This window comes from Herpailurus yagouaroundi, unplaced genomic scaffold, assembly GCF_014898765.1.
Source record: "Herpailurus yagouaroundi ecotype Mexico unplaced genomic scaffold, PumYag 187, whole genome shotgun sequence".
NCBI classification, from domain to species: Eukaryota; Metazoa; Chordata; class Mammalia; order Carnivora; family Felidae; genus Herpailurus; species Herpailurus yagouaroundi.
This window is the reverse complement of record NW_024412418.1, coordinates 23,160,515-23,184,338: the sequence shown is the minus strand read 5'-3', so window position 1 is coordinate 23,184,338 and position 23,824 is coordinate 23,160,515. Positions and strand designations below refer to the sequence as shown.

Genomic DNA, 23,824 nt, shown 5'->3' with positions numbered 1-23,824 from the left:
GCTGGTGATTCTTGTTCACTGAGCTCCATGCACTTTCATTTTCATGATGTGTGTATACACATGTTCACATTATTAAGAAGGCTACTAGTCATAGACATGGATGACTACCTTACAATAATTGTGAAGTATCCTATCTAAATGAGCCATTTCATTCTAGAGTTTCATTCATTTGAGTTTTTCATATGAGTTTTAGGTGTACAGCATAGTGGATGATTCAACAACTCTATGCTATGCTCATCACAAGTGTATCTGTCTTCTGTCACCATACAACACTATTACTATATTCTTGACTATGTTATCTATACTATACCTTTCATCCCCATGACTTATTCATTCCATAACTGGAATCCTGTACCTCCCACTCCCTTTTACCCATTTTGTCCATCTCCTCACCCCCCTCTCCCCTGGCAACCACAAGTTTGTTCTCTGTATATATGAGTCTATTTCTGCTTTTTGTTTGTTCATTTGTCTTGTTTTTAAGATTCAGTATATAAGTGAAATTATATGGTATTTGTCTTCTCCACCTGGCTTATTTCACTTATCATCATATCTTTTAGTTCCACCCATGTTGTTGCAAATGGCAGGATCTCATTCTTTTTTATGGCTGATTGATATTCCATTGTGTATAATGTACCACATCTTCTTTATCTATTGATGGACAATTGAGTTACTTCCTTATCTGGGCTATTGTAAATAATGCTGCATTAAACATAGGAATGCATATATCTTTTTTGAATTAGTGTTTTCATTTTCTTTGGATACATACCCAGTAGTGGATTACTGGATCATATGGTAATCTATTTTTAATTTTTTAAGAAACCTTCAAACTGGTTTTCACAGTGGCTGCACCAATTTACATTCCCACCAATAGTGCACAAGTGTTCCTTATTCTCCACATCCTTGCCAACACGTGTGTGTGTGTGTGTGTGTGTGTGTGTATGTGTGTGTGTGTGTGTTATTCTAGCCATTCTGACAGTGATATTTAATTGTGGTTTTGATTTGCATTTCCCTGATGATGAGTGATGTTGAACATCTTTTCATGTGGCTGGTAGCCATCTGTATGTCTTCCTTGGGAAAATGTCTATTCAAAATATCTAAGAATAAACTTAACCAAGGAGGTGAAAGACTTGTACCTATATCATGAAAACTATAAAACATTGATGAACGAAAATGAAGACAATACAAGCAAATGTAAAGCTATTCCATGATCATGGATTGGAAGAACCAATATTGTTAAAATGTCCATAGTACCCAAAGCAATCTATAGATTCAGTGCAATCCCTATCAATCTACCAATAGTATTTTTCACACAACTAGGACAAGTAATCCTAAAATATTTATGGAACCCCAAAAGATCCTGCAATCTTAAGAAAGAAGAACAAAGTGGAAGTGTCACAATCTGAGATATCAAACTAAAGTACAAAGCTACTATAATCAAAACAGTATGGTACTGGCACAAAAATAGACACACAGATCAATGGAACAGAATAGAAAGCCAAAATAAATCCATGCTTTTATGGTCAATTAATCTATAACAAAGAATTATAAGACAGGAAAAACCAGACCACTGTCTTATACCATGCATAAAAAATAAACTCAACATGGAATAAGACCTAAATGTGAGACATGAAACTCCTAGAAGAGAACATAAGTAATCTCTTTGACATTGGCCTTAAGAACATTGTTCTATATATATGTCGTCAGGTAAGGGGAACAAAAGCAAAAATAAACTATTGGGATTACACCAAAATAAAAAACTTTTGCACAGTGAAAGAAATAGTTAACAAAATGAAAAGGCAGCCTACTGAATGGGAAAAGATATTTGCAAATGATACACCTGGTAAGGCATTAATATACAAAATATATAAAGAATTCATACAACTTAATGCAAAAATAAATAATTCTGTTGAAAAGTAGAAATAGGATCCTTAATATTTTTGAAGCCATGGCCTCCTATGAGAATCTTCTTAAAATTACAGCCTCTTTATTTTTATTTATTTATTTTTAATGTTTATTTATTTTTGAGAGAGAGAGAGTACAAGCAGGAGAGGGGCAGAGAGAGAGGGAGACAGAATGTGAAGCAGGCTCCAGGCTCTGAGATGTCAGCACAGAGCCCTGTGTGGGGTTCAAACTCCCAAACCGTGAGATCATGCTCTGAGCTGAAGTCGTATGCTTAACACTTAACCTACTGAGCCACCCAGGCACCCCAGAGTCTCTTTAAATAAACAGGTGCACACAGACTAATTTTGTGTAACATTGAGTGGTTATAAAGCCCTCATGTCTATGATGGGCTCAAGTTCAGTAACTCTAGCACTAGAAAAACATCTCAGTTCATCGCATTTCCAAATCTGACCCTGTGAAACATCTAAGGATCAAGGCTGACAATTTCTACCATTCAGGTTCACCTGGTCCCTTCAGTCCTAGATACTTCAAGCTCCATACGTTGTTTTCGAGGATCCCAATCTTGGTGTCACCCACTTGGGCAGTGTCCCAAGGCTAATCTGGGCTCCTGTAACAGTTTTGACTGGGCACAATGAATGGAAGAGATAAAATTATTTCCAAAAATGAGTAGATCAAATACTCCAGATGAGTGCTGTCTAATGGAAATACAATGCAAGCCACCAAATCAAGCCACACTGTAATTTTTAATTTTGAGAAGTCACACTGAGAAAAGTAAAATGAAACAGTTCAAATCAATTTTAATAGCATAATCTATTTAAATGAATGCATCCAATATATTCCAACATGTAATCAATATACAAAAGTAACAAGATATCTTATATTCCTTCTTTTGTACTAAGTCTTTGAAATCTGGTATGTATTTTACCCTTAGAGCACATCTCAGTTTGGACTAGCTACATTTCAATAACTCAGTAGCTACGAGTGTGTAGTGGCTTTCATACTGGACAGGAAGGTATTAAGCCTAGAATAAATGTCAATCTTTCTGTATACCTGGCTTTGTTATAGCAGTGATCAGTTTTTTTACCTTTTTAAGAATACTTTCTCCCATAACTATCTGGGAAGAAACGAACAGTTTATTTTCTTCTATTGTACTGCATCTCATGTGGGAAGAGATGCAAGCCATGCCCCCTGAAACCATGTTGTGCAGTGGCCCTGATCGGGAGGAAGCTGCATCTTGTCAATCCTGTTCTCTAAAGGGCCAATGCATTTGGTACGACTTACAAAACAGCTTTAAAAATAAAATAACCAAAACAGATCTTTGTAGCCACATCCAAAATCAAACTAATTCATACTAGCAACCTCTCTAAAAATTGCTTCAGGCTGACTACACCAGGGTTGATCAGCATTAAAAGACGAGTTTATACTGTAGGTAAATTGATGCATTCCTGGCCAGGAAACAACCACAGCATATATTAAGCCAGGAATGATGGTTATAGAGAAAGATATTTAAAGCAAATCATTATTTAAAAAAAAAAAAAAAAGAGGGAGTGGAAATCTTCCTTCCTCAACCTCTTCACCGCTCATAAAATATTACTATCTTATTCAGGTACTATAGGACATTTAACTGAATAATCTTGAAGACCAAATGTCAAAATTATAGCTCATATATAAGCTAGAGTATGCATATACATATAGTATATATGTAGCTGTTTTACAGACACATCTTCAGCATGATTCCCCAGTGAAGCTATTTCTTGTATGCATTTCATTTTTGGAATAATTTTCTTGCCATTAAATTAAAAAAAATCCTCCAAATTATTCTAGCCACCATTTTTTTTTACCTGATAAAATATTCTGTTGTGTTTTTAAATGGCATCATTTGGAACAGACAAATCATACTTTGAGGAAAGGGCACATTGTTAAGTTTGTTAAAAGCTATAATGGACATCTTGAATCTTTTCTTAGGGTTAAAAAAAATCTCTCTGCTAGCAGTTAATAAATGTTAATAAGATTTTTTTCAAAATAGTGGCTACAGTATTGCAGTGTTAATTGCATTACTCAGTGAAAAAAATGCAGTGAGTCATATTTTATAGTTGTTACTTATGCAATTTGGAGAACTTTTCAGGCCCTTGATAAAGAATGAGGGGACTCCAGACCTGATAAAATGAGTCTAGAAAGACCATTTCCTTTCTTTAATAGGGTTTAGAAAATTTGCAATTAAGAATAGACTAAAACAACTTGAAATTGTGTTATGAATTCATACTCTTTTCAGACTCATTAGGACCTCAACAAGATCAGTAATTTCAATTGTTCCCAACCTTCACAAAACTGAGGATCCCTTTTGCTATTCCTTTTTACCAGCTTTTCTCTACCACATGAACCTAGTGTTTAAGGGGGAAAAATGTGTTTTTCTACTAAGTATAAATAAAATGTACTTCCCTATTTTATTAGTGAAACACATATGTAATTACTAAACAGCTTCTGTTCAGTGTAAAACAACTTGTGTTACCATGATGGATCAAAGTAATTCCAGAAAAAAAGACAGTTATGTGATATTTAAGTTAGCCTCCTCCACAGATGGACCAAATAAAAACAGAAATTTTAACTACGTTAAGAAGCCAACGCAAGTTGGTAGGCTCTCCAGGATTAGATGTCCATGTTTATTAACTGCAGATTGATAAGTGTGCTCATGGCTCATGGCTCAAAAGTGCCTGATTCCTTTGTAAATAAAAGCCAACTGATAGTTTAAAAACAACAAAGGTGAAGTACTAAATGCTTGAGTTGAAGGTTTTTCACACCTCTCCCTGGAATATCCTTCACCTCTTCTGTCAATTAAATCCTTTCATAATCATCAAATGTTTTTGAGTTTTGTACATGAGAATGTATATTGCTTTCTTCTACAAGATGGAGCCTAATTGACTAAGGATCCAAGCTGCTGCACTGTGAAGTTTCTCCCTGTGTTTGCACTGAGGCTGTGCCTACTATGGGCTGCTTCTCACCAGTAACTGAGTGAGGTAGGATAGTAATGCAGTCCTGTTCCTGGGAAACAGGGGAATGCTTTGTCTCAAGGACTCATAAATGGTTTTACTGAACCTTCCCACCAACTTTCCTTACCTTTCCTTCACTCAGCGTCAGATGTATGTCACAACCAAATGACTCTCCCGGACGTCGGCTTCCTCCCAGTTCCCTTTCATGCAGGCATTTCTCTTAATAAACTTGTACATTTAATCCTGTCTTCGCACCTGTTTCTCAGAAGACCTGGACTAATACATTAACTCAGATCATTTTTTTTCAGTTTCTCAAACTGTATATGTATATAATACTCTGCAAAAGAAAGCAAAGAAAATGGCCCTTTATAATTTGGCCTCACCTCATTACCCTGGCTGCTTCTACCATCTCTAGGCTCCAGATATACCCAGCTCACTACAAGTACCCAGGATCCTGCAATTTGAAAATGCTATCCCCTTGCCTAAAATGACTTCCTCTCTAGTTTATACGGCAATGTTTACAAGACCACTTGTGAGTCATCTCCTTTGATCAGCCTTTCCTGACATCTATAAACAGAATTCAGAGTGTGTCCTCCTCTTGCATCCATACTTGACTTAGCTTGCATGATCTTGGCACCTTTGAAGACAGGCCGGTTGTTTTTTTTAGAATGTCTTGCAGTATAGATTCATCCAGTGTTTCTTCATTATTGGATATATAACCATTATTATACCCATTGTGTATTTTTGGCCAGACTGTCTCACTGTAGTCTCTTCATTATATTTTATCAGTTGCACATTATGGCTATTTGTTCCATTACTAGTATTGTTCATTTTGACCACTTTATCAAGACCAGGTTTATCTACTTTTTGTTCCATCTGTAACAAGTACTTTGTAAGAGTATTCTTTGAAACCATGTAAAATTTTCATTCCTTGTCTCATTTCCACCTACCTGTTTTAGTATCCACTGAAATTTCTTGCCTGGGCTAATTATTACTATGCCTTTTGCCAAATGGTAATTTTCTAAAAACCATTATTCCTTCTACGTTTCATTGAAGGCTTTCCACTCTATGGAGGAACTTTCTCTTCTATCCATCTATTTAGTCATTCATTTATTTATATCAGTGGAGTAGTAGTTAAATCACCGAGTTACAGTTTGTTATATCATTCTTTAAAGGCTCCAATTGTCCTTTATTTGGCCAGTTAGAGCCCCCTCAAGTTTACTTCTGTGTTCTTTTGACATGCCCCTATCCTTCTTTGAGCATTTCCTTACTTTCTGTTACCAAAGATGATCCAGGTTCATTGTGTTCTTTTCCAGCCCCAGCCCTGGATTCAGTCATTTCTTCAAAGAGCCCTGGTTCATTTAGCATTTGACACCAAAAGCATGAGGTATTCATTCATGCCACTGCTCCCAAGCCTTTCCAGCAGATAGCTAGGAACTAAACACATGTTTACATCTATATTTATTTATTTATCTGTAATGGAAACTTAGCTCACTCTGGTACATCCAATTCCAACCCAATGGCAGCTGCATTTATTCTAGCTTTATCTTTTTCTGTATTTGTAGTTCTTTATCCAATAGTGAGAAACCTGACTCTTATTGTTCTTGATGTATTTATTTATTTGCTCAACCTCCCTGGAGGTAGCCAATTTTCTGATACTGCTGGGCCACCACCCTCTTTGCAAATACACCTGCCCCATGCTATGTTTGGCTTCCGCTGCATAGGCCAGCAGCCTTCCTTGTCAGACTCAACTCATGGCTATTGAACAACAGAAAGAAAAATGCTAATAAACATTTTTTTTTGAAAAAAGGAAAGAAAGGGGAAGGGGAGAGGGAGAGATATAGCTGCTAGTGTTTTTTATACTTTTTTTCTCTTTTAAAAAGGGAGCAGCTTTAGGTGTAGAGCCTTCTATAAGGAATAGTATCTATCTAGAAGTTAATAACACAATTTTTGTTTTAATTGTGAATGTATTTAAGTTACCCGGTCTATTTCTTTTCTTTAAATATATTTTTAATTGAGGAAAAAGTTACATACTTTAATCAGCACAGTTCTTAGGCATATATTTCAATGCTTTAACATATATATATATATATATATATATATATATATATATATATATAATCACATTGAGATATAGAACACTTACATCTCCTAGAAGATCCCAGTCAATTTCCATCCCCTGTAGGCACTGAGTTTTGTGATTTATATCAGGATTGGTTTTGCTTCTTTGTAAATATTTTTAAGTAAAGTGTTGATGAAAAAAATAAAATATAAATGATAAAGATTATAAAAGGAGTAGGGAGGGGATAGCACAGAAGGTGTTGTAGCCACAATGGTTTGTTTCATGGACATCTTGCAGAGTTTTTCTCTTGCCCTTAGAAATGTTTCTCTGCTACACTGAAGATAGCCACCAATATTAGGCTAATGGATACAAACTCTAACCTTCCCTCTCTACTCCCTTCATATGTACTCATTTTTCCAAGCATTTACTATATACCTACTGTGTGCTCCAGGAGCTAAAGACAAATAAGGAGCAATGCCTGCATTCAAAATAAAGATGATCACCATAACCTGGTCCAAGGAATTGTTTACAAATATGGCCACAAATTTGTCATATACTCTGGGTCTGGAGTTCTTTCTTGTCCAGCAAGAAAGCGGGACGCAGGGTTAAAAATGTGACAAATTTTTCTTCTCCTAATGTCCAGGAGAAGACAAGAGCCCTGATTAAGAATACTTGCTCCGTTTTTATTAGGATCAGAAGGCTTACAAACATGGTGATGGAAGTGCACAAAGAGGCAATGAAACAATATTAACTCATGGGCGTGAGGGAAAGGGGTTTTTGAAGGTATATGATGTTAAGGGTTTGGGTTAATACAAAACAAAATCCTGACTCCTGGTGGAAGTTTGTTTACAGCAGACATGAGGCACCACCTGTGTTTACCTAAACTGGTCTAGGGGACAAGAAAGACAGAGCACGCTACCTCAGGGTCAAAAAGGCACCTTTCTTTTGTTAATTAGCTCCGCTTTGGGCAACTTTGCCCCCGCAGAGGTATATAACCCTATTACCCTGTTCACCTAATTTGGTCCTTCCTTCCTGTGGAAGCAGCTTTCTGCTATACTACTAAAGGGGGGGAGGGGTGTTTCTGCCCTGAATACCTAACCTTATTTACCTTGTATACCTTTGTTCTATATTGGGGCATTTGCCCTGCCTTATCTATACTGGGGCCTTTGCCCCACCCTCTCTATACCTATTTACCTAACCTAGTTTACCCAAACTTGGACGTGAACATCCTATGGCTTTCTAATTCTTTATGCCTTGTTAACCCATCAGTGCAGGCTCAGGGAATTCCTAAACTTATTCCCCACACAAATTATTGTTTCTAATTTATGGATTATGGCCAAAATTCACAAATCTACAGATGTGCAAATTGACCATTTCAGAGACACTGGAAAGAAATGAGAAAAACAAGGGAAGAGCAAAGAGGGTAGATTTCCTATTTAACAATTTGTATGTGGTTTTTAATAAATAAAAATAGTTTTATTATAGAATTACATCTGGCATTAAAAAAATAAAAGGGCCACCCATAATCTACAATATAAGCCTATTAAACACTGAATCAACCCAAGTTGGCTGAAACAGTTGCTCCTTTCATGGTAAAATCCATCTAGAAAGAAAATTACTTGGTTTGAAGATTTTTGGAGAAAAGCCTGGTCTTTCTAAATGGTGATCGCTCCTTTTGCTCTACATGTTTTTGCCTTTATATCTTTTTATTGTTCAGCATCTGACCCAAGTTGGGGAATTCTTTTTGTACTTCAGTTAGCACATTGATAAAAGTATAAATATAGAACACAAAGTGATGTTGTCAAACAATCAACAGGTATTCATTCACTGCCTGGCACTGTCCCTAAGGAGCTTTGCTCTATTTAAGAAAATAAATCACAATTAAAATTTTTAACTTAAATTTTGAGACGTAGGAATTATAAACCTCCTTATATACATTCCCTACCCTAACTATTAAAATAGGCCATTGGTAACCAAACAACTCTTAATTACAAAGATTACCCACTCTCCCATATCCTACCTGAATTTGAGAAGTTTAGCCAACCTGGAAAATGCAGTGAGCTCCATTAGTTTCTCCTTACAGACAGTGTGGCAGTAGCAGAAGAAATCTCTCTTACTTGTTAAACCTAATGGAATTTGAAGCAGACTACTTAAAGTATGAATTCAGAAACAATCATTCATCAACACAAATAAATAAGCAACATGAACATTTCAAGTCCTTTGCCCCACTTCTCTATGAGAGTATCTGCCTTACTAGCAAGTCAGTGTGATGATATGTGTGTGTGAGAGAGCATTTCATAAACCATGGCCTACAGTCCAGGTGTAAGGGAGTATATAGTCTTCATCAGTCTATACAGGTTGCTAAGCCATAGTATGACAGTGTGTGTCCTTGTATTTGAATATCATTAAGTATAAACTTAAGGCAGTTTAATATGACAGAGCAGTATTACCCAGTCACATATCATGTTTCAGTTAGGCATAACAGGAAATTTATAACTAAGCAAAATCATCATAGGCAGGACTTAGAGGTCTTCAATGAAGATGGCTAACGATTAAGAAAACTCTTAAGCCAAAACTTGAGAGGGACTAAGTTTTATAAGCTCTGCTGGAAGGTTCATTTCACCTGGAGCCATGAGGCTAGTCACTTATTCTCTCGGCTTTGATTTCCCTCAAAAGGATTTCATGGTTGTAAGAATGAAAATGGCTCTGTAGATGAAAATTGAGAGTCAGTGTATATGGTATAGATAATGTAATTTTTGTGATGTAATTTATTATTCTCTCTACATTAGGTCTACTTCCTTTCTTTGCAAATTGAGCTTGAGAATCTGAACTCTTAGAGATGTCCCCAGACCCAGCCTGCACTTCTTCACAGCACAGGTAAAAATGCTGTCTGACCTTTCTGCTGGGAGGACAGAATGTTTAGGTAAAAATGGCTGACCAATGAACCAGCCTACATGGCTCTCTCACTTTGGTGCTCTCACAGGAACATAATGGGGTGAGGTGAGAATATGGAGAATGGGATATCAGAGGAGCAAAGAAATGGCTATCCCCTTTCCCACTCTAATCTATAGATTTATTGTGCAATGCCAAACTAGAAAAGAGAGGAACCTAAATTTGAGGATAAATGTTGTTTTAGATTGATTTTAATATTTGAAAATAACAGTTTTATTAATATCCAGAAGTGGCCAAAAAAGTTAACAAATTGGCCTAAGAGGACAGAGAAGAAAAATCTTGTAGAATGGTTTGAGGGCAGCAGTGGAAATAAAAAATAAAACTGATTAAACTCCATCTTCCTTAGATAGCTTATCCAACAAACAAAATAAGAAAGGTCAGGGCAGTAAACATTGCTACTCACACAGAGACATAGAGCTTAAGGAAAATCAGTGAGTGGCACTATAATTGGGTGCATTTTTTTCTTTTTGACAAAACTTATTTTAAAATCAGTATTGAACTTCTAACTTTTAACCCCTTCATGTATATTGTATGTCAACGTATGCTGCCAACTAAAGGGTATTAGGAACCACAATGGAAGAGAGTAGGAGGCATGAATAGGAATTGGGTGTGATCTTGGGGTTGAACACAGATTTTACAATCATTTATACAGAAGTAGTTGAGAGGTCTTTGTCTGCCTATCCCCAAACCTGTTTTCCGTTATCAACTTTGGATGGAAGTATTCATATAATTTCATCCCTCATTCACTGTTTTAAAGTTGTCTCTCTTGAAATTTGAAAAATTCTTATTTTTAAATAGATTTTTTAATTTTCTGGGCCCCATCAATACAAAGGCCTGGAAACAAAAATTATATTTGAAGAATTTTATTTATGCAGCAATTTGGAACTATTTTGTAGGTTAATGGTAGCTCTCCAAGGCTAGGCTTCCTTGTCTTGGAGGAAAGCCACCATTCAGTTGGTTAAATTCTATTGGTAGAAAAGACATTAATCCTTAACTGGTTTGTGGAAAGATCAAACAAATATATATATTTGCTTATATATATTATATATTATATACGTATATATATACAATGTGGCCTCCAGCACCTACTGCCACCATGATTTAGATTCTCCCTACCTTCAAAACTTTATCTCATAATACCTTTTTCCTTCACTCACTACCCTCCTAGCACACTAACTGCCTTTCTCTTCCTCAAAAACACCAAGCTGTTTCCCACCTCAAGGCCTTTGCATGTATTCTTCTCTCTACTTGTAATTTTATACTTACAGCTCTTTGCTCCTTCTCACCTTTCAGGACCCAGCTCAGATGTCACCGTCTTAGTGAGGTCTTTCCCTGCCTTCTATCTAAAGTTGCCTCTGTGGATTTTTGGTATCTCATAACCCTGCTTATATGTCTCTCTCATAACACTTTTTACAATCTGTAATTATTTTGCTTATGTGTGTATTTACTTTGTTGTTTTCTGTCTCCTTCCACTGGATTCCAAGCTCTTTGAAAAACCTTGACAATATTATTTACTGCAGAGCCCAAGATAGCTAATACAGTGTCTGACTTGCAGTAGACACTTAATAAATGCTTGTTGAATGAATAACCTGAGCCCTTTGTATATGAAAGTCTATTTAAAATTTTAAATAATGAAAAAGTAAAAAAAAATGTATATATATAAAGTTTCTGCTCTTTCTCATAAGAAATTACTTGGGCATATTTATGAAGTCTTAAAGAAGAGGTAGGAGAAAGCTCTCTACAGGAAAGGTTTGAAAGGCCAGGGTTTGTTTAGAAGGAAAGCCAAACCAGGAGCTCTAGCTGGGTGGACAATGGCCTGGCATCTTCTGACTCCAAAAGTGGCTTCTGTCAAAGCAGTGGCATAAGTTCTATTTTGGCAGAACATTTTCAGACCAGCTGAACCATGCCAAATCAAAGGCCTGGGAACAAAAATATCATTTGAATGATGTCATTTTGTAGAGCAATCTGGAATGATTTCACAGGTTAATACCAGTTTCTCTAGGTATTTAGAGCTAACCCACCTTCAAATTAATCAGAGACCCAGATGGTATCCTGGCTGAACCAAGTTGTTCTCCTGAGTAGAAGAGGCATCACCTGGCATGTTTGTGGTTGACACAGGCCCAGGTGTGCTGGCCTCAGGGCTCATTTATTGAAGAGATTGGGCACATTCAGCTCCATACTTGAGCCTGACACCATGGATGTGTCCAGAACCTCACGGGTGCTAATAACATCCTGGTTCACTGCACACAGAACATTTCTCTTTTCATTTCCTGCTCCTAATAGGCAAAACTTTTGCTTTTAACTTTGGAAGGAGTGTGTCACTTGTAGGACAGGTAGCATAAACTGAAGGACTACAGACTTTGGATTTACACGTGGTTCTCTGGTTACCTCTTACAAAGTCTAGGGTCTTGGCAAAATTACTTAACCTGAATGAGCTTCAGTTTCCTTTTCCATAAATGGAGAATATATAACCAAATAGAATATCTTGGGGAATTCCATGAGACTGTGTGTGTGTGCATGTGTTGGACACATAAATATTCCCTTCCCTTCTCATCTCTTTTTTTCTTTCCCACCTAGTTTACATATAAAAGAAAGTTTCTCTCTGGTTACCAGGAGAAACAACACTGGATAGTAGCCTTAGATTTACATCTCAGGATTTCCTGTCTGGCTATACAGACTCTCTGGATCTTCATTACTTTATCTTTCAAATAATCACAGTAATACTTCTACTTCATAAGAGCATTGTGAGGATTACATGAATTTATGTGCCTGATTCATGGTAAGTAGTCAATACCAATCAGCTCGGTTATCAGCCTCTACCTTTACTAACTACCCTAGAATGACTGAGAGGTTTAATGAAAGAAAACCACAAATTAGGACTAAGTGGTTTAATCACCTGACCTAGTCCAAAGAAATCTTCATTTTATTAGGCATTGCCTTTGAGTTTAGTACATCTTCTGTCTAAGACACTGGTCACTTTTTATAGTGATTCAAAAGGAATCAACCAGCAAAGAAAGGAAGAATAATATACATATGTCAGGTATAATAGGTAGATTTTTTGTTCTGTGACCTTATCTCTTTCTGGTTTTACACCCATGAATATGTTGTTACATGACAGAATTACACAAATGTAATTAAAGTTACTAATCAGTGGATTTTAAGATAGGGAGATTACATGATCCCTTTAAAGCAGAAGAGGAAATCTGAGATATTCAAAATACAAGGAGGATGCTATGTGCTTTTGTTGGCTTGAAAATAAAAGGGACCATGTGTCAAGGCAATGGGAACATCAACCCACCATGGAACAACCACAAGTAACTGAATTCTGTCAACAACCAGTTAGCCTGGATGTGAATCTTGGGCTGCAAAAGGCTGAGAACTGATTTTAGCCTTGTGAGGCCCTAAGCAATCATGTCATATTATACTTCCTACTGAAACTGTAAGGGTAATAAAAGGTGTTGTTTTAAGCCACTAAGTTTGTGCTAATTTGTTACAGAATCAGTAAAAAGCACTATACCAGGCTTGCAACTTTGACTGAAGCATGAAGTATAAAAATGAAAAATTAATTAGGGAAGAAGTGCCTCATGCTAAAAGCAGTACTTTGGATCTGAAATAGAAAAAGAAAGTACACGTAGAATCTCAGAGATCTAAATTTTGAAACTTCAGTTAATCTTTCCTACTGCCTCCCCTGGATTCCTTCAGCACCATTATGTGGTTTCATTGTAGTACTTTTTGGTGTCTTGTGATTACCTATTTATGTGACCATCTCTGCAAAATAGTAGTGTCTTTAAGGGAAGGAACTATGTGATTTACCTTTGTATCTCCCAAACTTAGCATAGAACCTGACATTGTGGAGACACGTGAGATGTGTTTGTTAGATGAAATAATGAGTGAATATGTAAGAGAATTAGTGAACTATTGACACTGAGACCCAAACAGTCAAAGTATTTGTTGGGATAGCATTGTAAATTTTGGTTTTAAATTTATATATATAAGAAATTATTATTTGTTCTGCTTTGCAACTCATAAAAAACTGTACCCATCATGCTCTTTGACAAACTGATTTAACTAAAAGAACAACTATTAAATTTGCAGAATCAGTTACCCTCCTAACTGAAGCAACTTTAATTATATGAGTGATTTTTATAGAGAGTAACATCCACACCCTATTAATACCAGTTCTCTGGAGTGATTTCTGAGAGGTGCAGTTCTTTCACCTTGATCCCTATCTCCATTTACCTGCCTGATCCAAAAGTAAATTTGACTCGAGATGGTCTTAAAAGACATAGAAAAGAAACTCACCCCTCAGGAGAGAGTGCCTGATCACTGGAGTCATGGGACCTGGAAGAGACATTAAGAGGGTGTTTTGCCTCTAAGGGAATATCTAAACCACATCATTAAAGCTTCTCTTCTTTTTTTTTCTTAATGTTTATTTATTTTTTTTTGACAGAATGAGAAAGAAAGCATGTGCAGAAGCAGGGGAGGGGCAGAGAGGGTGGTATTGAGAATCCCAAGCAGGCTCTGCTCTGCCAGCACTGAGCCTGACAAGGGGCTCAAATTCACAAACTGTGAGATCATGTGCCAAGCCAAAATCAAGAGTTGGACAGTCAACCAACTGAGCCACCCAGGAGCTCCTAAATCTTCTTTTTTAAGATTTCCAGGGATACAGTCACCATGACATCTTTTCATGTCCAGAGATACATTCTTTCACTTGCTATCTTCATTCTGTTCAAACTGCTCCTCCAGGTCACAAGCATGAGATAAATTTACCAGCCATATTTCCATTGTATAATCCAACCACCTCACCTACCATCCCACTTCACTCCCTAGGCAAGGCTGATTGGAACTGGGCTGAAAACATGATTCAGGATGAACCAAGCAGATTATTTAGCCTAATCCTTCTCATGAGAATTGGTATTTGGAACTGAGAAGCAGCTGATAGTTTGTATTGTAACCATACAATGTAAACTCATAAGATGTTGGATGGCCACTTTCCCCTGGAGAACAAGAGAAATGGAGAAAGCCAATCTGTAGACTCAGGCATGATGTGGAAGAGGAACACTGCCTGGGATCCAGAAGGCTTTCCAGAATCTGTGAGGCCTGGCATCTTTCAGGATCTGTAAGGCATCTCTTTATCCTTAAAATATATCCACCCCCCAAAAAAACAAAAACAAAAACAAAACAAAAATGTTTCTTTACTTATACCAACTAGATTTGGTTTCTGTTGCCTCCTAATGAGGAATTCTAATAAATACACTACCAGAACCGTATCCTCTTTTAAAGCACATCTTTCCTTCCTGGACAGGGGGAGGAGAGCATAAAGAATCCTATGATATTGCTATTTCACTTAGTAAATATTTACTTAATGCTTATAACATGCCAGAAAATATGATCAAACCATAGTATTGGCTCCCAAGAGGTTGGGATACTGGAGCTTGTCTATTTCTTCCCAACACAGAATTCCTCTAATGAGTACTTTTTGCTCTAGAGCTCCTCATTGGATTGGAGAAGACTGTTCAAGGTTCTCCCTGCCTAATTCTGTTTCCTCTCGCTGTTATCTTTGACAAACATTATTCCAATAAACTGATTACACTCATAACTCCATCTCAATGTCAGCTTCCTGGAAGACCCAGCCAATGCAGATGACCTTCAAAGAAAAATGGAGAGAGCATTTTTATTTATTCAATAAGTATGTATTGATGATCAATAATGGCCAAGTGATATGCTAAACACCAGCTGTATCCATGAACAAGATAAACAAGATTCCTTTTCTTTTCTTTTTTTTTTTTTTCCAACGTTTATTTATTTTTGGGACAGAGAGAGACAGAGCATGAACGGGGGAGGGGCAGAGAGAGAGGGAGACACAGAATCAGAAACAGGCTCCAGGCTCTGAGCCATCAGCCCAGAGCCCGACGCGGGGCTCGAACTCACGGACCGCGAGATCGTGACCTGGCTGAAGTCGGACGCTTAACCGACTGCGCCACCCAGGCGCCCCAAGATTCCTTTTCTTATGGCTACAGTCAAATAGGAATAGTATTAAACAAATAAATTACACAAAACACTGGACCCACCAAATAATTGAGCAAAGAATCACAATGGTGATATTAAGAAAAATATAAGAAAAGAGTAGAGAGAACGCTAGGTGGGGAATATTAAACATCAGAGTATGTTGGGTCTCAGTGAAGTAATAAAACCTATTATTTTCTATGCTAATCATATTCCTCCTTTAGGACTCTGAGTCTGGAAACTGTGGAATTCCTTTCACAAGAATAGAATATGGAAGACTTCAATTGGCATTATTTTATGTGAAAAATATGTGGAGGATTGGACAAAAAAGCAGAATGTTAACTTGACACCATTTGGAATCTTGTGTTAAGTTCTGGAGTCCTTTAAAGAAAATTTTAGAGGGGCGCCTGGGTGGCGCAGTCGGTTAAGCGTCCGACTTCAGCCAGGTCACGATCTCGCGGTCCGTGAGTTCGAGCCCCGCGTCAGGCTCTGGGCTGATGGCTCAGAGCCTGGAGCCTGTTTCCGATTCTGTGTCTCCCTCTCTCTCTGCCCCCCATTCATGCTCTGTCTCTCTCTGTCCCCAAAAAAATAAATAAAAGTTGAAAAAAAAATTTTTAAAGAAAATTTTAGATAGGACAAAAGCAAACCAGACTCCATGGAGGCCATACAGATGGAAAGAAGTCCTTGATTCATACAACAAAAGGGCTTGGGGATGTTCATCCAGAACCAGATGAAACTAGAATGAGTCATTGTATTCATGTTTAGATAAAGGACTGCCCTATGTAATTAAAAGGAAACAACAACAAAAACAAACTCAGACCAATTAGTTTGAATTTCTCCTGAGGGTAGGAATAGGAGCAATGAGTAGAAACAATACAGAAGTAGATTATAATTTAGTGTTAAAAAAATCATGAAAATTCAATTTCTGAAGGCTAAGACTATTTATCAGTTGAATTAGTTCATTCATGAAGTGGTAATCCCTTCATTCTTGAAGGTGAAACTCCTGTAGTGAGGCTTCCTGTGAATGGTATTCTGATACTGGGTTTTCAAACATTGGAAAATGTATGGATATAGAGTGTCTAGAGGGGCCTGGAAGACAATTCTGTATCATTCAGGGCTCCATATAAGATAAGTGAGGGGAGGACTAAATTGAGCTGCATGCTCTGCTGATCTATAATCAAATACAAATTTTCCAAAAACACTATGTCAGAGCGAGATGGTAAAATAGGCACCCCAGACTTCATTCCTCACAGAGACACTGACTTAACAACAATATACCAAAAAGCCTTCATGAGAATTCAGAAATTTAGTTAAGACAACACAGTACCTCAAACAAGTGCAAAACCAGAAAACTTGCACTGAAATGGGTAAGAAAAGCCATTGCATTTTACCTGTGGTAATCCTTTCCCCAAGCTGACACAGCTTAATGCATTTGGGATAAAGTGCCCACTTTTTTCTAAGAAGGGAAAGGGAAATGTGGAACGTGTGCCTAACATTCTGGCTTTTTGGGGGACTGCGTGAGGGACAGGCAATGTCTTACCTAACTCACAGTGCTGATAGAGAACTGGCATATTTGGATATGTGGGGGCCTCTGAGAAAAAAGAGCTCAATGGTTCATTGTAACTCGAGCAAACCTGCAGTGTACGCACATACCCCAGAAGGAGAAAGAGATTATGAGCCCATACACCAGAGGGAGAGAGAGATTATGAGCTCCAGAAAAAGGAACCAGCAAACCCCTCTAATTCAGAAATGGCATATACAAGCCCAGAAAAGATGCCTTCTTAGAAAAGACTTGAGAGGCCAGAATCTCTAGCCAAGCTGATTGGGAAAGATCTTTCTCTGTATGTATCCAGTTCATAAGAACAGGAAAGGTGGCTGTTTTGTTGAATGCCCAGATCCTAGCAAAAAATAAAAAGGCTCTAAAAAAAAAAATGACTGAAAAAAAATAACAAGGCATATGAAAATATAAGGAAACATAGCCCTATCAAAGAAACAAAATAAATCTCCAAAAACTGATCCAAAAGAAATGGAATTTGATGACTTATCTATTAAAGAATTCAAAGTAATTATCTCAAAAAACTCAATGAACTTCAAGAGAACACAGACAACTAAACAAAATCAGGAAGATGATGAATGACAAAAACATTCATCAACAAAGAAATAGAAACTTTGGAAAAAAGAACCAAACAAAAATTCTGGAGTAGAAGAATATAGTAACTAAATTAAAAAATTCACTAGAGGAATTCAACAACAGACTTTATCAAACAGAGGAATCACAAACTCAAGACAGATAATTTGAAAATATCAACTCAGAGGAAGAAACAAACAAAAAAGGAAAGAAGAAAAATGAAGAAAGCCAAAGGAACTTGTGGAACACCATCTATGGAACAATATAGTAATTCCCCCTTATCCATGGGGTGTTCCATAGGGTATCTGAACCTTATATATACTATGATTTTTCCTATAACTACATGCTTATGATAGCATTTCATTTATAAATTAGGAATATTAAGAGATTAACAACAATAATATTGAAATAGAATAATTATAACAATATGCCATAATAAAAGTTATGTGAATGTGTTCTATCTCAAAATATTATACTTTACTCATTCTTCTTTTTCTTGTGATGAGGTGAGATGATAAAATGTCTATGTTATGAGATGAAGTGAAGTGAATGATGTAGGCATTGTGGTATAGCATTAGGCTACCACTAACATTCTGATGATACTTCAGAGGAAGGATCAACTGCTTCCAGATTGCAATTGACCACGGGTAAGTGAAGTCACAGAAAGCTAGATTGCAGATAAAGGGGGACTACTATATATGCATTACAGGAGTCCCAGAAGGAGAAGAGAGAAAAGGTGACAGAGAGCTTATTTGAGGAAATAATGGTTGAAGAAGCTCAAACAGCTCTAACGAGGAGGAATCTAACAAGGCCTAAACTGAGACACATTAAAATCAAATTGTTAAAACTCAAAGACAAAAAGAGAATCTTGAAAGTATCATGAGAAGAGCAACTTGTCACACACAAGTGAGCTCTCATTAGATTTTTTTTTTATATATGAAATTTATTGTCAAATTGGTTTCTATACAACACCCAGTGCTCATCCCAAAAGGTGCCCTCCTCAATACCCATCACCCACCCTCTCCTCCCTCCAACCCCCCATCAACCCTCAGTTTGCTCTCAGTTCTCAACAGTCTCTTATGCTTTGGCTCTCTCCCACTCTAACCTCTTTTTTTTTTTTTCCTTCCCCTCCCCCATGGGTTCCTGTTAAGTTTCTCAGGATCCACATAAGAGTGAAACCATATGGTATCTGTCTTTCTCTGTATGGCTTATTTCACTTAGCATCACATTCTCCAGTTCCATCCACGTTGCTACAAAAGGCCATATTTCATTTTTTCTCATTGCCACGTAGTATTCCATTGTGTATATAAACCACAATTTCTTTATCCATTCATCAGTTGATGGACATTTAGGCTCTTTCCATAATTTGGCTATTGTTGAGAGTGCTGCTATGAACATTGGGGTACAAGTGCCCCTATGCATCAGTACTCCTGTGTCCCTTGGATAAATTCCTAGCAGTGCTATTGCTGGGTCATAGGGTAGGTCTATTTTTAATTTTCTGAGGAACCTCCACACTGCTTTCCAGAGCGGCTGCACCAATTTGCATTCCCACCAACAGTGCAAGAGGGTTCCCGTTTCTCCACATCCTCTCCAGCATCTATAGTCTCCTGATTTGTTCATTTTGGCCACTCTGACTGGCGTGAGGTGATACCTGAGTGTGGTTTTGATTTGTATTTCCCTGATAAGGAGCGACGCTGAACATCTTTTCATGTGCCTGTTGGCCATCCGGATGTCTTCTTTAGAGAAGTGTCTATTCATGTTTTCTGCCCATTTCTTCACTGGGTTATTTGCTTTTCGTGTGTGTAGTGTGGTGAGCTCCTTATGGATTTTGGATACTAGCCCTTTGTCTGATATGTCATTTGCAAATATCTTTTCCCATTCCGTTGGTTGCCTTTTAGTTTTGTTGGTTGTTTCCTTTGCTGTGCAGAAGCTTTTGATCTTCATAAGGTCCCAGTAATTCACTTTTGCTTTTAATTCCCTTGCCTTTGGAGATGTGTCGAGTAAGAGATTGCTACGGCTGAGGTCAGAGAGGTCTTTTCCTGCTTTCTCCTCTAAGGTTTTGATGGTTTCCTGTCTCACATTCAGGTCCTTTATCCATTTTGAGTTTATTTTTGTGAATGGTGTGAGAAAGTGGTCTAGTTTCAACCTTCTGCATGTTGCTGTCCAGTTCTCCCAGCACCATTTGTTAAAGAGACTGTCTTTTTTCCATTGGATGTTCTTTCCTGCTTTGTCAAAGATGAGTTGGCCAACGTTTGTGGGTCTAGTTCTGGGGTTTCTATTCTATTCCATTGGTCTATGTGTCTGTTTTTGTGCCAATACCATGCTGTCTTGATGATGACAGCTTTGTAGTAGAGGCTAAAGTCTGGGATTGTGATGCCTCCTGCTTTGGTCTTCTTCAAAATTACTTTGGCTATTCGGGGCCTTTTGTGGTTCCATATGAATTTTAGGATTGCTTGTTCTAGTTTCAAGAAGAATGCTGGTGCAATTTTGATTAGGATTGGGATTGCATTGAATGTGTAGATAGCTTTGGGTAGTATTGACATTTTGACAATATTTATTCTTCCAATCCATGAGCAGGGAATGTCTTTCCATTTCTTTAAATCTTCTTCAATTACCTTCATAAGCTTTCTATAGTTTTCAGCATACAGACCCTTTACATCTTTGGTTAGATTTATTCCTAGGTATTTTATGCTTCTTGGTGCAATTGTGAATGGGATCAGTTTCCTTATTTGTCTTTCTGTTACTTCATTGTTAGTGTATAAGAATGCAACTGATTTCTGTACATTGATTTTGTATCCTGCAACTTTGCTGAATTCATGTATCAGTTCTAGCAGACTTTTGGTGGAGTCTGTCGGATTTTCCATGTATAATATCATGTCATCTGCAAAAAGCGAAAGCTTGACTTCATCTTTGCCAATTTTGATGCCTTTAATTTCCTTTTGTTGTCTGATTGCTGATGCTAGAACTTCCAGCACTATGTTAAACAACAGCGGTGAGAGTGGGCATCCCTGTCGTGTTCCTGATCTCAGGGAAAAAGCTCTCAGTTTTTCCCCATTGAGGATGATGTTAGCTGTGGGCTTTTCATAAATGGCTTTTATGATCTTTAAGTATGTTCCTTCTATCCCGACTTTCTCAAGGGTTTTTATTAAGAAAGGGTGCTGGATTTTGTCAAAGGCCTTTTCTGCATCGATTGACAGGATCATAAGGTTCTTCTGGTTTTTTTTGTTAATGTGATGTATCACGTTGATTGATTTGCGAATGTTGAACCAGCCCTGCATCCCAGGAATGAATCCCACTTGATCATGGTGAATAATTCTTTTTATATGCTGTTGAATTCGATTTGCTAGTATCTTATTGAGAATTTTGGCATCCATATTCATCAGGGATATTGGCCTGTAGTTCTCTTTTTTTACTGGGTCTCTGTCTGGTTTAGGAATCAAAGTAATACTGGCTTCATAGAATGAGTCTGGAAGTTTTCCTTCCCTTTCTATTTCTTGGAATAGCTTGAGAAGGATAGGTATTATCTCTGCTTTAAACGTCTGGTAGAACTCCCCTGGGAAGCCATCTGGTCCTGGACTCTTATTTGTTGGGAGATTTTTGATAACCGATTCAATTTCTTCGCTGGTGATGGGTCTGTTCAAGCTTTCTATTTCCTCCTGATTGAGTTTTGGAAGCGTGTGGGTGTTCAGGAATTTGTCCATTTCTTCCAGGTTGTCCAATTTGTTGGCATATAATTTTTCATAGTATTCCCTGATAATTGTTTGTATCTCTGAGGGATTGGTTGTAATAATTCCATTTTCATTCTTGATTTTATCTATTTGGGTCATCTCCCTTTTCTTTTTGAGAAGCCTGGCTAGAGGTTTGTCAATTTTGTTTATTTTTTCAAAAAACCAACTCTTGGTTTCGTTGATCTGCTCTACAGTTTTTTTAGATTCTATATTGTTTATTTCTGCTCTGATCTTTATTATTTCTCTTCTTCTGCTGGGTTTAGGCTGCCTTTGTTGTTCTGCTTCTATTTCCTTTAGGTGTGCTGTTAGATTTTGTATTTGGGATTTTTCTTGTTTCTTGAGATAGGCCTGGATTGCAATGTATTTTCCTCTCAGGACTGCCTTCGCTGCGTCCCAAAGCGTTTGGATTGTTGTATTTTCATTTTTGTTTGTTTCCATATATTTTTTAATTTCTTCTCGAATTGCCTGGTTGACCCACTCATTCGTTAGTAGGGTGTTCTTTAACCTCCATGCTTTTGGAGGTTTTCCAGACTTTTTTCTGTGGTTGATTTCAAGCTTCATAGCATTGTGGTCTGAAAGTATGCATGGTATGATTTCAATTCTTGTAAACTTATGAAGGGCTGTTTTGTGACCCAGTATATGATCTATCTTGGAGAATGTTCCATGTGCACTCGAGAAGAACGTCTATTCTGTTGCTTTGGGATGCAGAGTTCTAAATATATCTGTCAAGTCCATCTGATCCAATGTCTCATTCAGGGCCCTTGTTTCTTTATTGACCGTGTGTCTAGATGATCTCTCCATTTCTGTAAGTGGGGTGTTAAAGTCCCCTGCAATTACCACATTCTTATCAATAAGGTTGCTTATGTTTATGAGTAATTGTTTTATATATTTGGGCGCTCCGGTATTCGGTGCATAGACATTTATAATTGTTAGCTCTTCCTGATGGATAGACCCTGTCACTATTATATAATGTCCTTCTTCATCTCTTGGTACAGCCTTTAATTTAAAGTCTAGTTTGTCTGATATAAGTATGGCTACTCCAGCTTTCTTTTGGCTTCCAGTAGCATGATAAATAGTTCTCCATCCCCTCACTCTCAATCTAAAGGTGTCCTCAGGTCTAAAATGAGTCTCTTGTAGACAGCAAATAGATGGGTCTTGTTTTTTTATCCATTCTGATACCCTCTGTCTTTTGGTTGGCGCATTTAATCCATTTACATTCAGTGTTATTATAGAAAGATATGGGTTTAGAGTCATTGTGATTTCTGTATGTTTTATGCTTGTAGTGATGTCTCTGGTACTTTGTCTCACAGGGTCCCCCTTAGGATCTCTTGTAGGGCTGGTTTAGTGGTGACAAATTCCTTCAGTTTTTGTTTGTTTGGGAAGACCTTTATCTCTCCTTCTATTCTAAATGACAGACTTGCTGGATAAAGGATTCTCGGCTGCATATATTTTCTGTCTAGCACACTGAAAATCTCGTGCCAATTCTTTCTGGCCTGCCAAGTTTCAAAAGAGAGATCAGTCACGAGTCTTATAGGTCTCCCTTTATATGTGAGGGCACGTTTCCCCCTTGCTGCTTTCAGAATTTTCTCTTTATCCTTGTATTTTGCCAGTTTCACTATGATATGTCGTGCAGAAGATCGATTCAAGTTCCGTCTGAAGGGAGTTCTCTGTGCCTCTTGGATTTCAATGCCTTTTTCCTTCCCCAGTTCAGGGAAGTTCTCAGCTATTATTTCTTCAAGTACCCCTTCAGCACCTTTCCCTCTCTCTTCCTCCTCCGGGATACCAATTATGCGTATATTATTTCTTTTTAGTGTATCACTGAGTTCCCTAATTTTCCTCTCATACTCCTGGATTTTTTTATCTCTCTTTTTCTCAGCTTCCTCTTTTTCCATAACTTTATCTTCTAGTTCACCTATTCTCTCCTCTGCCTCTTCAATCTGAGCCGTGGTGGTTTCCATTTTGTTATGCATTTCGTTTAAAGCGTTTTTCAGCTCCTCGTGACTGTTCCTTAGTCCCTTGATCTCTGTAGCAAGAGATTCTCTGCTGTGAGCTATACTGT

The 23,824-nt window shown here is 37.5% G+C and overlaps 1 protein-coding gene across 1 annotated transcript in view; it reads left to right on the top strand.

Annotated features, from left to right (window-relative positions):
* The window catches only part of METTL15 (methyltransferase 15, mitochondrial 12S rRNA N4-cytidine), a 259,172-nt gene that overhangs the window by 206,237 nt on the left and 29,111 nt on the right, over nucleotides 1–23,824 (top strand). Inside the window, exon 9 of the transcript XR_005796943.1 lies at nucleotides 9,741–9,828. The gene's annotated coding sequence lies outside the window, so the exon portion shown is untranslated. The remainder of the gene's footprint in view (nucleotides 1–9,740; nucleotides 9,829–23,824) is intronic.